The 17,601-nt window shown below is 41.2% G+C and overlaps 1 protein-coding gene across 2 annotated transcripts in view; it reads left to right on the forward strand.

Moving 5' to 3' along the window:
- Positions 1-17,601, forward strand: part of LOC132656419 (uncharacterized) — a 45,028-nt gene that overhangs the window by 10,557 nt on the left and 16,870 nt on the right. Inside the window, exon 1 of one of the 2 annotated variants that reach the window (XM_060390923.1) lies at positions 2,037-3,801. The exons of the other annotated variant lie outside the window; for it this stretch is intronic. The gene's annotated coding sequence lies outside the window, so the exon portion shown is untranslated. Of the gene's footprint in view, positions 1-2,036; positions 3,802-17,601 lie in introns of those variants that run through there. 2 annotated transcript variants of the gene reach the window in all.

The raw sequence follows: 17,601 nt of genomic DNA on the forward strand, positions 1-17,601 counted from the left end.
TGGTAGAAACTATATGGGCTTGGAGGTTTAGCATGGAGTAACTATTGCCCAGCATTGTGTTCTAGGTTAACTAAATAAACCCAGTCTCTGTGTGGTGATTTGGTTATACAGCAGTTTAGGAATAACAGCTGTTACACCCAGTTCGAGAGCCCCCAAAAGACCTACAGGAATACACTCCATTGCAAAACACAAGAGGGTCTTTTTATTATAAGCTCGAGCTGGGTGGCCACCCTTTACAAAGACATAGGGGCAAGTGACCCCTGGCTCCAGGAGATGAAGGTTTTTAAAGGAACAAAAATGTCAGTGTGGTAATACAAGCCTTGGCATTACAGGATTGGGTAAGAGGAACAAAACACAAGGGGGGTAGTCTCTAGTGAAGCTGACCTTTAAAATGACTGGTCTATTTTAGGCGCCAAGACTGCTAACGGTCAGGCCTGGATACCTGGGGGACATCTGATCTGTGGTTCTTAGGGGCTATGTGACTCCAGTCACACCCTGAGGTTTATCTGGGTGGGGACTGCTGCTGGCCCTCTATTCTGAAAGGAATGTGGTCTGGTGATTCTGCCCTAGCCCCCTGGCTAGCCTACTGCTTTGAAAGGAATGTGGGATTCTGCTCTAGCCCCTGGGCTAGCCCTCTGCTCTGAAAGGAATGTGGTCTGGTGATTCTGCCCCAGCCCCAGGAATTAACTCTAAGTTTTTTTTAACTTTTCAAGAAGCTTTACTAAAGGATAATTATTAGTAAATATTAATCCACTTACAACACTTCTAGTTCCATTCATTTGCCTGCAAATTTCATAATTTCCTTGTTTTTAATAGCTGAGTAGTATTACATTGTGTAGATGTACCACAATTCATTCTTAACATTACAAAAATGAAAGTTAGTTATAGATTTGACTTTTTATGTCTTCATTTAATAACAATCATGAAATCAATCAAGAGACCTGTTTCATAGCTTACTGTCCAAGCTTAGCATACCACATTTCTCGTTTAAAAGATGCAATTAGAGGCTAGAGACAGTGGTCAGTGGTTAAGACCTTCAGAGCACCCAAGTTTGCTTCCTAGCACCCAAGTTAGGTGACTCGCAACCTCCTGAAGCTCCAGTTCCTAGGGATCCAACGTCTGTCTTCTGGCTTGCATACATGTGCACGTGCACACACGCACACACACATGCCCTTTTTTTAACGAGGCAATTTGATAGCAAAATAATAGCAGTAGGTTCACCCCTCGGGTCTGTGCTCTGAACACCCCATCCAAAGGCTCTTAGCTAGATTTATAGTACCAGAAATGAGTTCCCTCATCTTATCTTGCTGTAGGTTGTGGTTAACCTCTTAACATTCACGACACTTTTGCACTCTTGGACATAATTGCTGGGATGGTTATTACTACAATTCCCAGGATTCACAACTGCCTAAGATAGTTGACTATTTTCCCCAAGCAGCCTCCATAGCACCTTCTAGGACTATGAAAGCTAGCCAGCATGAAGGAATCCTCCAGGCCAATACTATGACCTGGGCCTGAGGGTTCTACTACCAGATGTCTCTATCAAAAACAAACTAGGAAACAGAGATTGGTGGAAGAGACATTTTATTCAAATTTGTCTTGGCAAAATGAGGAAATGATAATGCTTCAGAGAAAAGGATTCTCTTTATTTGAAGGAGAAGGTGGATTCGGGAGGATTTCTCTGTATTTGAAGGAGAAGGTGGACTCGGGTGCTTTTATGGAGCAACGTTTTGTGAAGTTTTAAGAAGAGAGTTCTCTCATGCTTTCTATGACTTTTTTCTCTTCTCTGAAACTCTTCAGCTCCCATAACATACTGTGTCTCTATTAACAAACTAATAGGTAAAGGGAAGACTTTTATTAGATATTAGAAGAGCAGGTAAACTTTAGTTTTTTCAAGTGAATAATGGTAACAGGGGAGTTGACAGAGCTTTTTATTATTTTGTCAATCAATACTCACCCTAAGCTTCTGGTGGGTAATCAAGAACAATGGCAATATCCTATTTTGAGCAGTCTCTGGGATACACTTGACCAACAGTTTCAGGGATGTATCCCACCCCTGACACTGGACTTTTTATTTGGCAAATTATGGTTTCTGGGAAGAGCAATATCCCCATGTTGCAAGTCCATTAAACATATGTGTGTGTGTTTAGGAAGTTTATAAGATACCTGGTTTTTATATGTCTTTGTAATGCCTTATGTTCTCATCATCCCCCCCCTTTTTAACTTCTTCCACCATTAACACTTTTCATCCCCCATAATCATTTTGTTCAATTATTCCCTCCTCAAGATCTTCTCTTTCCTAGGACCACAGTTTCTTAAATATCTTCAGCTGCATTAGAAAATTGCTTATCACCCACATCTTCTACCCAACAGCCCCAAGGAACACTGCCATCAAGTGCCTCTTTGGTCTCTCCAGACCTCCTATTGGTCCTGTTATAAAGTCTGATAATCTTAGGCCTCACCAAGGGTACTGTTCTCTCCCTGTTATGTCAGACAGCTACTGTACTCATCTGTTGGGAGAGCAGTGCAGTGATGCCCTTAGCTGAAGGACACTTCTCTCATTCCTGCCTGACTCCTGTTGTTTTCCTTCCTCCACCTAGAGTGAAATCAGAGAGCTCCTGGCACAGCATTTATATTCTTGACAGTTCATAGTTCTTGGGCCACACAAACTAATGTTCTGGATTCCTTTACCATAGAAACCAAGAAAGCAGCAAGTCAGGTTGCTTCTCAGAGGCTCCAGCTCCAGAGTCCCATTCTTGGAAGTCCCAGCTCAAACCCACCTCCTCCAGGAATTTCCCCATACTCTGCTCAGAACTCAATGTACCTTCCCCAGGACAATTTATTTCTTGCTGTTTTATGCTGAGACCAAAGGACAGCTTCCTTCTGCCTCTCCGCATGCTCTCCATTCTCTCTACTAAACAGCCATCACAGTCTTGCCTCCATGTGTGTGAACAAATACAACAAGAGGAGAAAGTGTCCTCACAAGACAGATGATATCACAAAAGGTGTCAAAGGCTGTCCAGGGCACAAAAATTCATAGGGAATAGTAAGGTCACAGAAAACTGCCCTTGTCTCCCCACTCCCCTGTTCAACAGAAGCTAAGCTTTCCTTTCCAGAAGCCTTTCCTGGGATCCAAGAAAAGCCCTTTAGTACCTCCTCCTGTCCAAAGCAAGAAGCCTGCTTTTCACTTTTATGATAAGAATGAAATAAGTTGAAATTTCCGGCAGCACTTACAGCCAAAACTAACATGCTATGCTCTATTTCTGTACTTCTGTGGACTTCCTGCATCAGCTAAAGCCCCTCTTCTCCTTATCTTCAGAAAAGTACACTTGCAAATAGTTGTTCTTACCTTATTGTTCCTACTTCTATAAACTTGATTGCTGAAGAGAAACTCCTGTTTAGAGTCCTCCATCAGATACGCTAAAATTCAAACCCACCGATAATAGGAAAGGTCAAAAATGATGCTGAATAGCCTGTAAGCATTGTGAAACACTCCAGATTGGGGCCCAGCCTCTCAGTTTATTAGCTCAACTGCCCCATAGGTACAATAAACCTAAGTGCTCAACATTTCCGAGTGTCTGGTTTTTGCAACAATGATAAACCTCTCACTAAATTATCTATTGGGAACTGAAAATTCACTTTTCAAATACTGCCTAGAAATGGCTCTTCCTCTCCTCAAAATTTCCCTTTTATCAAGATGAGAAGAAAAAGGCTACTGAGAAGTTATGTTCAGATGAAGGCAGAGGAAGAAAGATCAGTCTCCTTAATTGAACAAGCACCTGGGAAAGATCTACAGGACTGGTACAGTGTGTGTGTATGTATGTGTGTGTGTGTGTGTGTGTGTGTGCATGTATGGTATATGTGTGTGTTGGGGAGGTGAGATGACAAAGAGAAGTCATATATGTAATGATAAAAATTTTACTGAGATGTCTCAGTAGCAGTTCATTCCAGCCACTGTGCTGTTAGCAAAATGTGTGGTAAGCTATTGACCGGCCATGTTGGAGCCCCTGAGGACTCAGGCTCTCCAAGTAAGCCCTTATTAACAAACTCTCAGGCGTACTGTGGTGGCCCAATCCTGGACTCCAGAGGCTAAGGCAAGGTGAGTGGCAAGCAAGGGGCCAGCCTGAGCTACTGAGACCTGATCTGAAGGGAAGAAAGAGTTCAGCCAAGTAGTGGGTCATTGCTTCTCTCAGAGACACAACAGAAAACACTTCTACTCAAGCTCCAAGTGCCAGCATGAGCAGTTAGTGCTGCAGAAACAGAGGTTCTCAAGAAAGTCCCTGTAAGATCACATAGGTTCCTGGGAAAGATCACAATGCTAGCTCTACAATGTGAATGAGTCTGTAATGACTACAAGAAATAAAAAGAACATCAAGGGACAAAAAAGGGATCTACAGTGTTACAGAAACCCACCTTGGTGTAGCCATGACTAGTGAAAAATGGTGAGAGTTGTAAAACCAGCATAGCTGTTTGACACAGTCCAACAAAGCTGAGCCAAATGTTGTTTTTGCCATTGTGTTGTCTTTTACTTTGAGTTTCTGATTTCTATGTGTTGTATTTATGGGGAACTTTCATTATGATTCATTTACATCCTTTCCTCAGAAAATTAATTTTTGCTCTCAAAGAAGTAAACTTATCTAGCCCTGCTCAGGAGTCTTCTTTGTCATGGAAATTGTGAAAAGCATAAAAAAGTTGGGTAGCCCCAAAAATATCTTGAGAGAGCTTCCCCTAAGCCAACTCAGAAACAATAGATTTGGCAACAGATAAGATCACAGGATTCCTCCTATGTGTAGTCTACAGGACATTGCCCACAGAAAATAAAAACTTAATAACAAAGTTAATTTTCCTAAAACAATGATATAAAATTAATATAAAAATATAAGAATTTACAATCGTAAAGATTCTGGTTCACAATAAGTTACAGTGAGGTCTTTTAACTAAAAAACAAACAGAAAACAAGCAAATAGAACAGGTCATCCTGCAGCCTGGGAGGGCTTTCAAATCTTTAAGCTAGGCTAATTCACAAGTTGTTTTTCAACCACAAGGCTTTGTTCAAGGTTTCAAAACTTTTCTAGGCTGACTCAGATAGTTTTTCTATCAATTTAATATTTCATTTTCCTGAAAAAGAATGTCATATATCATAAGTGCTTATGTGATCTAAAATAATTTTAGATTCTTAATATTTATTCTCTTTATACTTGTAACAGCTTCTGGCTGAGTGGTCCTGAATTCCATTTGGTTATTTAATAGTGAACATATTTTCTTTCCTCTTCAGTTATGACTGTTGGAGTTGATAGGTCTAGTAATCTGGTTTGGCAGTCATTGTTTTTCTTAGTTTGGAATGTGTCAGTCTATGCCCCCTTATAACAACAACAACAACAATCATATCATCATGTTCAGAATTTTTAAAATGCTATTAGTCTTATTTGTTCTATTGTGTCTATGGAGAGCTCTGGGCTAGTCTAATTCCTGGCATATCCCTTCTTCCTTTTGCAGATTTGTGGGATATTCTCTTTGTACTCAGTAACCTAAAATCTAAGGAGCCTATTTTCATTCACTGTATACTGGGCCCAGGCCATGCCCACACTTGTCACAAGCTCTGTCACTGAGTCACATTCCAACACTCAATGGGCCCTTTAAATGTAAGAAGTGCACATATGTTTGCTTGGTGAGACTTTCTGTTCAAGTATTTCCTTGTTTACCCATTGGATGTTCTTGAACTCATGACCCTGCCTTCCCTTCCAAATCCTGGGATTCCAAGCATGGTCACATTCCAAGCACCACCATCTCACTTACTGTTTTTATTCTCTCTTAGAGCAGTCTAATTTGTAATATTTTCTCTCTTATTTTTTCATATTTATAATTTCACACTTTGTACTACTTATTTTCTTTTCATACAACATGATGAAACTTAGCCTAAGCTGGCAACAAACTTCATATGTAGTTCAGGATGATATTAAACTCCCAACCTCTTGCCTCTGGGGTGCTGAAATTGTATGTAAGTTCTACCATGCTTATCTGTACTTCTTTTGTTCTTATCTTTCAAGCTTTGTATTGGGTATTATATTTTTATTTCATGTGTATGCATGCTTTACTTGAATGTATATAATGTAAACCATAGGAATACTTGGTTCCTGAGAAGTTCCAAAGATGGTATCAGAACTGTAGTTACAGATAGTATATATGAGCTACCATGTAGGGTGTGGGAACTGAATCCAGGCTTCCAAGTTGGAAGTTTTATTTATGTATGATGCTGGTTATCTGGGTGGGAATGGCAAAAAGTGCGTGGGAGAGAACCTCAGGGATTAACCACTTACAAATCAAGCCAATGTCCTGGGGTTGATACCTGACAGTTAGACAAAACAAAACAAAACAAAACAAAACAAAAAACTAAAGAAAGGCTAGAGGGATAGCACAGGTCTTATCAGCTCTGAGTACTTTCCTTGAGGATTTGGGGTCCAAGCACTAGTGGACCCTTTAAATTTAAAAATGCCCATCCTTTAGCTTTTGGAGACTTTTTGGTCAAGAAATCCTTGTGTACTGGAAGGAAGTAGAATGTTTCCAGAAGGAGTAAACTGCAGTAATGGTCATTTCTTCCCAGCCTTGGGCCAACCCCACTGAGTACATTCAGCACAAAGGCGCACATTGTCTCAGGAGCAAGGTCCCAAGACAGTGACTTTCATCACTCTGCTATCCTACATGGACCCCAGATCTAAAGAACTCCCAGCTATGGGAAAACCTTGGTATAAGCCTGAGAAACCATTGAACACATACCTCTGTCAGCCCCATCACAGTCCATTATCAACTGCCAGGTCTATTTACTCTTCCAAAAGCCTACTCTTGCAATCCTGGACATATGCCTACATCTTCAGGTCCCCTCTACTTAGCAGATGATTTATACCTAAGAGTGTTAGTGCTGTACATTGTTTGGCTTTGGTGGTGGGATAGACTGCTCACATCTCAGATCTCTCTCTCTATATATATATCTATAGATGACAGCATAGGCAGTGCAGGTGACCTTGACCAACTGTGCATCATCCTCACTAAAGAAGGTTCTAAGATCAAGCAAAATTTCAATAAGTCACAGAGACTGCTTCACCTTCATCATAAGGTAGAGTCTTTTTGAGACAATCAGAGCTAGAGAATAAAAACAAAACAAAACAACAACAACAAAAGTTAGCCAGACATGTATAAAAGACCTTTTAGAGTAGTTCAGCCTCATAACGGTCTCAGCTCAGTTACAAATTCCCATGGCCACAATCCTTTAACCAGTGTTTCAGGTGATGGCTTATTGCTGGCCTTTTTGCTTTTCTATTGCTTCTTGGCAAGAAAGTAAAATAACAAAAGACCCAAATCTCTCAAATGTAACACACAGTAATATTTCCGGAGTGCATCAGATGGAGATTCCAGTGCAAGTAGCTGCTGTGGGCTAAGATCTGGCAAGCCCACCTGCATGAAAGTCAGAGGACAATTAATGGAAGTTTGCTTTCTCCTTCTACCATGTGGGTCCCAGGGAAGGAACTCAGGCCTCTATACTTGAGAGACAACATTACATTTACATGCTTAACCATATCACCAGCCAATTACCACAAACACAGAAGTTGGTAAGTTATGTATCTACATTTATGCTCTGTGTGTCCTTTATTCAAAAAAGGTAGATTCTTTTTATCCTAAAAATAAAGGTTGCCTGAGAAAATACATGCTCAACTAAGGGCAAGAAATGGAGTCTGTGGAGGGGTCAGTGAGGTCAGAGGAGTGTAAAGGCCTCTATGAAACCTTACATTTTGTTGTATCCCACAACTCCGAATGTAATGGGGTTAATTTTTTTTCCTTTTGGCCCCAAACTGTTATGACTGAACCTAGTAAAAAGTACCAGGGAAGGACCCTGTCACTGAGTTACATTCTAGGCCTGTTACTTACTTCATCTTTTACACCTGAAAGGCAAGATGAGACTCAACTGTCAGTTTGGCCACTCTAAGATTGTTTCCTTGAGAATGGCTGACAGAAAGTTTTAAAGACTAAGACTGCTTATCTGAGAGAGAAGAGGAAGGGCCTAAGGCTGTACTGCACATTTGGGACAGTTTAGCCTGCAAAAGGCTGATATCATATTGTTACCTATCTGCACAAATGGCAGTGGAAGAAGCCAGGTTAATCTATCTGTCTGCTAATATTTACCAAACCAGCCAAGGCTTATACTGAGGACCGACAAGTAAGTAAGCCCCAAGCTCTTTCCAGGGAGTGGAAAGATAAACAAGGAGACCCCTATTACATGATGGTAATTGGTAGTGTATGGGAATAAAGTCTCAGCCAGTTTCCTATGTGTCTACAGGTATCTCTTTCTGTGTCAGCGTCAGCTAAGAAAGAGAAGGTGAGCAATGACAGTAACTGAACTTTCCCCACTCCCTTCTCAGGCTGCTCTTAAAAAACCTGGTTTTACAACACCAGTCTGGGAAGCCAAGGGATTATTTCCTCCACACATTCAGGCTCCAACTCACTGTCAGTCTCAGAAGTTAGGTCTGCTCCAGGGAAGCAAGACAGGCATGAAGCAGTTATCTAGAAGAAATACTTCCCTAGTACACTTTATCAACCATCCTTATCCCTTCCTTCTTTTGCACATACATGCTCTCCTCCAGAGGCCTGTGGCCTCTGCTGCAGGCTCCATCCCCTCAGGATAGTCTGAAGTTTCATACCAACAGTGTTTAGTTGGCCTTCAAGGCCACTTCCTTTCTCCACCTCCATCCTCCAGAGGTTCTTCTCAATACCGAGTTTCATCGGGTGGGCCTAGTATGCATTATTATTCTAGAGGAGGGGTGGCACAGATGCTCCCACCCTGACAGTAAGTGCTTCTAGGGCATTATCTTGAGCCCACAAGAGCACTGCATGGATGGCTGGCAACCTAAGAAAATCAGCATGCCATCCTCATGTACCAGTACCTACAGGTCTCCAGAAACTTCTCTCTTTGGTTTTGGGTGATCCACTTCAGCTGAAAATTACACAACCCTGAAGGGCAAAGGTCAAGTGTAGGGTTTTGGAGGCCCATAGGGAATGGCAAGTGAAGTGTCAGCAACTTGCACATATGCTCAAAAGGTCCTGATCCACTGCACACAGCATTGATCCACTAGGGACTCCTAGCACACTAGTGAAATCTCAAAATGGATCTTAGGCTAGGATTGTGACTGCTTCCCCCTTCTCTCCTGAACTCTCCTAAGGCCACCTTGGTCCTCACCCACCCACATCTCCCAGAATTCCTTATAGTTGCAACCTGGTTGTTTGTTACTGGTGCTTGAGGCTAGCATGGGATAGTCTGATTGGCCTTTCACTCATCTAAACTGGATAATAAAGTTAGATCTGCACCTTTGAGTGTGGTCTCTGGAGTCTGATTCCTGGGGTTCTGCATGAGTTCTGTCTCCATTCACACACCTTCCTCTGGTTCCTGATTCCCACACTGTCCCTACACAGTTATGTCCAGTAATGATCTGATCCAACATTACAACCTTGAGAAATAAACAAATGCTCTGATTTCCTATCAATCAGGCTCTTTCTGTGGCTCTGACTTACTAGCAACCATGTCCTTCTTTATTTATACAAGTTTCATAGAAGGAAGACAGACTAATGATTATCCAAGTGGTACAGACTACGTGTTTACTTTTTAATATCCTGTCCAGAGTTACAAACTCAGTTACAATTACAAAATACAAACAAAACAGATTTTATTATTATTATTATTAGCCCTATAATTCCAATTTAAAGAATCTAAAGAATGTCTCCTCCAAAGAAAACACATTTAATATATGACAGCCTGCTTTGGGCTGGTAAGGTTTGCTCTTTCAATGCACTCCAGACAAACAGAAAATGTCTGAACTGGTTTTTTATGAAGAGCAAATATTAATACTTAACCCCTTTTCCTATATTTATCATCATCTATGCAATAAAGTAGAAAAGGGTTATTTTAGTCACTCTATTTTATATACTGAATTTTATTCTTCTAGGGGTATACTCTATATGATTCTTTTTCTTTAAATTACATTTTCAGAGAGCTCTAAGTCTATAATAAACAGGGATCTTGCATCTGTAACCTATTCTCTTTGCCAACCATGGTTTGTCAATTGTCTCTGTTTACCCTGTACCAATTATGCTGTTTGAGTTAGCTCAATGGCAGATACCCCAAGGAGATTCCTGGAGTCATGGCCTCATCTAGCTCTGTGTTTATCTGTGATTAATGATCTCCAGGGCATAAGGAAGCCTTCCAAATAGTGGCCAGTTAAAGTTAATTTTACAATTTTCCTAAAAAGACTCAGACATATTTTTTTTTCTCAGGAAAAGACATAAATTAAATCATAATGCAGACAGTCCCCAATAATGCAACACCAGTGGCCAAAACCCAAAAGTCACAGATAGCAGGGCAGCGATTGTAGCAATCCACACAGCTGTGCCAGCTTCGTGACTCTCAGCATTTCCAGTGGATATGGCTGTGCCAATGGATGATACACTTCCTGTCCTGGATAGATCCTGCAAGTCACACAGAATGTAAAGGGAGTCACCTCTTTTTATAAGATATGTGTGGTATCTAGATGAGCCCGCAGTAACTCATGCTCCACTTTTTAGGAGCACACATCTTCAAAGACTGCATAACCCCTTCTCTTTTACATGTTTTTGTAGTGCACCACGCAACCCCCAAATTACATCATTCGCAGATATCCCTATGGTTCAGATTAACCACATAATATCCATCATTATCTTCTCCACTGGGATTAGGGGCTGTATAGTAAATAACTTTTGGGGTTCTTAGGCTCTATTTTCCCCCAAATTCAGGAAGTGTTGATTGTTTTGAGAATTTGAGTTTGTCATAGACATTGATGTTTTAGCCATCCAAGGGTCACACACAAACCTGGTCAGCTGCAGACACAACACTGGTGGCAAGCTCTGGCCATGCTCCTTGAAGGTCATGTTTGTTGTTTCTGTCTAGATGTATGTCAAGTGATCCACAAGTGATTCCCATATACGTTCCTTTTCTTGTGGGATCTCATCAGAATTTCTGGGGCTGGAACATGACATCTTTACACCGAATGTGGTTCACCATGCTGCCTCTGGAGAACTTTGGAATGGAGCCTTCTATACACATGTCTTTAAGCTGATTTCATGTTATGTAACAACACTCAACATAGCTCTTGAGCACCAGGACGATACCTGATATTTGCCAGCCAAATGGTTGTTAGTCCCTATAGGTTATGGGGTTATTACTATGTCTTAATTCATAGAGTATACTTTGTGGTCCTAAGGGATGCTTTTTGATGAATCATCACTTTCTTATGACATAATCTACAAAGCTTTTGCTAGCTGGTCTGTGAAGAAGAAGTAAATCTGTAGGATCTGATCCTGTATTATGTTGCCACTATTTGGTGCTTTCTGCCAGTCCTTTCATTCCTGTGTGCTTATTTAAGACCCAACAAATCTATGGGGAGCATGCATGGTATGTACTCACTTATACATGGATATTAGACATGAAGCACAGGAAACCTATGCTACAACCCACAAACCCAAAGAAGCTAAGTTACAAGGAGGATCCAATAGAGGATGCTTGAATCTTACCCAGAAAGGGAAATAAAATAGGCATTGGTGGTGAATAGAGGGAGGGAACTGGGTAGGATAGGGGATGGTTGGGGAAGCAAGATTGGGGATTTAGAGTTGAGAGAGCAGAGGAGAAAGGGCTAGATAAGTGAATAGAAATCAGAGGTGGGGGCCGTCCCTGAGATTTGCCTGAGACCTGACACAGTGGAGTTCCCAGGAAGACTATGAGGGTCACACTCTCTGAGACTCCTAGCAGCAGGACTTATGGAGCCTGAAGTGGCCACCTCCTATAGCTAGGCAGGACTGCTAGTAAGGGATAAAGATACCAAACCACTACAAAGAAATTATCCCAAATTTTGTCCTGCTGACCAGACATGCAGGGACAAAGATTGTGCAAAATTTGAAGGTTTGGACAACCAAAGAATGGCCAAATTACTTGAAACCATATTTCTCTACTTCCTGGCTGAGCTTCAGACAGCAGCACAGAGGTTTTTAAGCCTCTCATAGGTAAGCGAGGTCACACAGGTGACCTGCCAGGATCCTGGTGTATTTCTACATTGTTTCCTTACTTGTAAGTTGATAGACCCAGATGCATTTGTGAACAGGCAGGTGTTCAACATTGCTTTTGTTACAAAGTTGGCCACAGATATTAGAAGTTACAAAAGTTACAGTGATTTGAAAGTATGAATATGTCTTAGCAGGTGCAGGTAGCTCAAAATATGTTTAACAAAGCAGAACTGATTGAGATCCAGACAGACAAGAGACTTTCGAAGGCTATATGGGAATCCCTGTGAAAAAAGCATACAAAATTATTCAGTTTGGTGCAACTGGCAAGAAGGGGGCCAGGAAACATGCAAGCTATCATTAGAGAAAACCAGTGTACCTACTATAAGGCTAAAGAATGTTGGAAACAATGACTACTCTACTTGGAGGAAAAACGTCCCAGATACACTACAATTAGAAAAGTGGAGGGACCTAGGCTCCTATGCTTTAAGTTACCAGGAATCTATGGTAACACTTAAAGCTGGGAATGAACTGGTGGAGTTTTTAGGAGACTCTAGGGTGACATGTTCAGTTCTTAAGAAAGCCCTTGGCCAACTGACAAGATCAAAAGATTTCAGTCTAAGGGGAAAACTAGCCTTGGGCCAGCAACCATTGCATTGACCTAGGGAATGGGGACAAATAACCTACTTGTATTTGGTCATGTCTAATTGCTCCTACCCACTGTTGGGATAAAACCTCTTGTTCAAGATGAAAGCCATCATTATCCTTTCTGAGAATGAGACACAGTTAGACTTCCAGATACTAAAAACAAAACAAAACAAAACAAAAAAACCCAAAACAACACAGGTGTCTTTCCCTTTGTCAAAAGATTGTCTTCTAGCTGAAAACGCTGTCCCCAATCAAAAGATTCCCTTGGACTATGTTAGATTTGCAGCAAAGATTCCCAGGGGTCTGGGTAGAAACTACCACACCAGGACTGACCCTACACCAAGTTCCTTTAATTGTTCAACTAACCATTTCAGCTCCCATTGTCCCACTTAACCAATTCCCAAAACCTCTGGATGCAAGAAATAGAATTACAGTCAATACTGCCTGGCTTAGAGAAACAGGCATCCTGATGTCCTGTGCTATTTATCCTGGAATACATCTCTTCTGCCTGTGAAGAAACCTGGGATCTCTGACTATAGACATCTCCAAGATCTGAGAGAAATGAACAAGAGGGTTGAGACCTTCCACCCCCACACTTCGTAAATCATATACCCAAAGATGCAGTCTTCAGCCTCCCAATGGCAGAAGGGATTGAGTCCATCTTTGCCAAAAGCAAAGATGCAGAGGGAGGTTGAAGTGAGCCTCTTACTTAGACTAGAGTCTCTCAAGGACTTAAAAATTCTCAAGCCCTAGGAGTCCCAGGAAAATACTCTTCCAGTATGCAGGTGAAATCCTCCTAGCCTCGGAACCTGAACTAGATTGTAAAAGGGTCACCAAGGCACTGATAAAAGAGTTACGGACACTGGGCTACAGAGTGCCAGCTAAAACATTCCAACCTTGTACCTCAGAGAGTACCTATTTTAGCTACCAACTGAGGAAAGGCAAAGGGAGCCTGTCTCAGAGTAGGATTGCTGCCATCCTTTATATCCCAACTCCAAAGACTAAGAGACAGGTTTGAGAGTTCCTTGGTGTGGCTGTGTATTACCACCCATGGTTGCCATGCTTTGCAGAAATAGAAAAACCTCTCTACCCCAGCTCAAAGGGGACACTGAGCCTGTAAGCTAGACTACAACTGAACAAAAGGCATTTGAGACTTTAAAGAGAGCTGACTTTGGCTTTGATCCAAACACTTCCAGACTTCTGAAAACCTTTACATCTGTTTGTCCAAGAAATAAAAGGTACTGAAAAGGGCTGTAAACACAAACTTTAGGGCCATGGAAACACTGTATGTCATTCCTGTCCAAAGTGTTATATCCTGTAGCCTCTGGATGGACCACTTGTCTAAGAACTGTGGTGGCTACCACTATTCTAGTGAAAGAAGTAGACAATTTAACTTTGGATCAAAATCTTATACTCACATCACTTAGTGCAGTTGAGGAACACCAGAATATTGGCTGTCTAATTCACATTACCAGGCTTAATCTGGAAACATTGTCCAGTCTGGTTGGAGAAACCCACTGCAATCAAACCTGCTATACTTTTGCCAGATGATGACCTTCAGATGCACATCCTTGACAGTCCTGTATTAACAACCATGGTCCACAGGATCTATCTACTCCTAATAGATAGTCCCCCTGAAAGATTCTGATGCAATGCTCTTCAGAAGTGGGAGCAGCTTCATTAAAAATGGAACCAGGTACACAGAAACTGCAGCAGTTACTGTAACTGAAATGATGTGGACACAAGCCTTCAGCCAGGTACCTTGGCCCAGAGAGTAGAAGTGATCACTGTGACCTAGACTGTCAGAGGGGAAGGAAATTCTATCACTACATATATGAACAGGCACTATGCCTTAGATACTGCACATACACATGGTATGACCTACAGGAAAAGAGTGCTCCTCTCTGCTGGAGGAAAAGTATTTAAAAACAAAGCAGAAATCTTGGATTTCCTATAGGCTATTTGGATTCCCCTAGGAGTTGCTGCCCTCCACTGCTAAGGACATCAAAAAAGATGACTCCTTGAAGCAAGAGATAACCCTTCCATCGCCCACGTGGCCCTAAGACCAATGGGGCCTACTTACATTTTGGTGACACACTTTGACCCGGTGCTGCCTGAGATTCTTTGGTATAACCAAGGAAAAACAGAGAAGACAAACAGAAGGAATGGATTGATTCACCCTCAAGTTGGTGTAAGACACTAGAGGGAAAGATCATTCTCTAAGAAATAATTGGCATTCTAATGGGTGTAAGGTGAAATTTCAGGGTCTTTTTTATTTGCATCCTTTCCATTCAATATTCCTTTATTGAGCATTCTTTGTTTAGCTCTGTACCCCATTTTTAAATTGGATTACTTGGTATATTGTTGTTAAACTTCTTGAGTTCTCTATATAGTCTGGATATTAGCTTTCTGTCAGATATAGGGCTGTGGATATTAGACATATAATATAGGATAGTCATACTAAAATCTGTACACCTAAAGAAGCTAAGCAAGAAAGAGGACCCCAGGTAAGATGATCAGTCTTAATTCAGAAAGGTAAATGAGACAGACATATGAAGAGGGAGAAAACAGAGAACAGGACAGAAGTCTACCACAGAGGGCCTCTGAAAGACTTTATCCAGTAGGGTATCAAAGCAGATGTGGAGAAACATAGCCGAACTGAGCAGAGTGCAGGGAATCTTATGAAAGAAGGGGGAGCTAGAAAGACCTGGACAAAACATAATCTCTACAAGGAGAGCAAAAGAACCAAAATATCTAGTCTCAGTGATCTTTTCTGTGACTGATACTCCAATCAAGGACCATTCATGGACATAACCTAGAACCCCTGCACAGATTTAGCCCATGAAAGAACAGTCTCCATGTGGGTTCCCTAGTAAGGGCTACAGGGGTTGTCTCTGATGCAAACTCAGTGGCTAGGTCTTTGATCACCTGACCCCTGAGGGGTGGGGTTGTGTTGGCAGCTTTACCAGTACACAGAGGAAGGCAATGCAGACAGTGCTGATGAGACCTGATAGACTATGGTCCTATGGAAGGTGAGGAGGACCTCCCCTATCAGTGGACTAGGGGAGTTACATGCAGGGAGGGAAGAAATTTGGGGAAAGGGATGAGTCTACAGCTGGGATACAAAGTGAATAAATTTTAATAAATAAAAATAAAACAAAAAAGAAACAATTGGCAGGACTTTGGTAACTAACCTTCATAAATCTAGTTTGGGATCCACCAAACTTTCTGAGCTGCTCAGACCAAGGTATGTTACAAATAGACTGCACAGTCTGGCAAGAGATGTCCAGACAGATATTAGGTTTGTACTCAAGCAAATAAAGAAGAGAGAGCCTTTGCCCAGAACAGAGTCCATAGGAAGGCTAACACTCTGGTGAATAATAGGAAACATTTTCACCAAAATCTGGCCTGCTAGGGAAGAATAAAAGTACTTGCTAGTTTTTATAGATACCTTTTCCAGGTGAAAATGTATCTATACATTCTTCATCAGCTATTAAACTCTTCATATACTAGAAAGAAAAAAATCACTACAAGTTCTCATTCCTGGCATTGGCCACTCTCTAACAATAGGGTCAGACAATCTCCTACCTTCCCTAGCCCAAAACTCTCAATTAATAGTCAAAGCATTATGAAAAAATTAGAAACTTCTTTGTACATACAAAACTCTCATTAGTGTCCAGTGAAGGGTGGAGAGACTACCTTCTTACTTCAGGCCTGCTGTACACCACATAGGGAGAAATTTATCCCTATAATATTATGTTTGGGAGACCTCCTCCATTGCTCCCCAGGCTCAGAGATCAGCAGTTGGGAGAACTCTCTAACCATTTCTTCCTCCTCATACAGGCCCTCCAGTCCTAACTAGCATAATAAGACAACTAAAGGATATGAAGAGGATACAAATCATAAAAGAAGAAGGCAGAATATCAGTATTTGCAAATAATATGATAGTATACATGAGTGACCCCCAAAATTATTCTAGAGAACTCATTCAGCTGATAAGCATCTTCAGCAAAGTGGCTGGATATAAAATTAACTAAAAAAAAAAGAAAACAAAACCAAAAATAACAACGAAACCAATCCAAACCAAACCAAACCAAACCAAACCAACAACAACAAAAACAGTAGCTCTTCTGTATACCAAAGACAAAAGGTCTAAGAAAGAATTTAGGGTAACTACACCCTTCACAATAGCCTCTAATAGTATAAAGTACTTTGGTGTGACTCTAACTAAGCAAGTAAAAGACCTTAAAAAACAAAACAAAACAAAACAAAACAAAACAAAACAAAAAACCAACAAAAACAATTTCAAGTCTCTGAAGAAAGAAATTGAAGAAGATATCAGAAGATGGAAAGATCTCCCATGCTCATGGATCTGTAGGAATAACATATGAAAATGGCCATCTTTCCAAGAGCAATCTATTTAGTGCAATTCCCATCAAAATACCAACACACTTCAGTGTCCAAGTGGGTTACATAGTAATGGGAAGAGGGACTGCCTCTGACACAATCTGATTGGCCTGCTCTTTGATCACCTCCCCCTGAGGGGGGAGCAGCCTTACCAGGCCACAGAAGAAGACAATGCAGCCATTCCTGATGTGATCTGATAGACTAAGATCAGAAGGAAGGAGAGGAGGACCTCCCCTATCAGTGGACTTGGGGAGGGGCATGCATGCAAGAAGGGGAGGAAGGGTGGGATCGGGAGGGGAGGAATGAGGGGCTTATGGGGGGATACAAAATGAATAAAGTGTAAGTAATAATAATAATAATAAATATCAACACAGTTCTTTACAGAACTTGAAAGAATAATGTTCAAATTCATATAAAAAAACAAAACACGCAGAATTGCTAAAACAATCCTGTAAAACAACAGCAACAGATCAA

Source organism: Meriones unguiculatus, chromosome 9 (genome assembly GCF_030254825.1).
Source record: "Meriones unguiculatus strain TT.TT164.6M chromosome 9, Bangor_MerUng_6.1, whole genome shotgun sequence".
Classification (NCBI taxonomy): Eukaryota; Metazoa; Chordata; class Mammalia; order Rodentia; family Muridae; genus Meriones; species Meriones unguiculatus.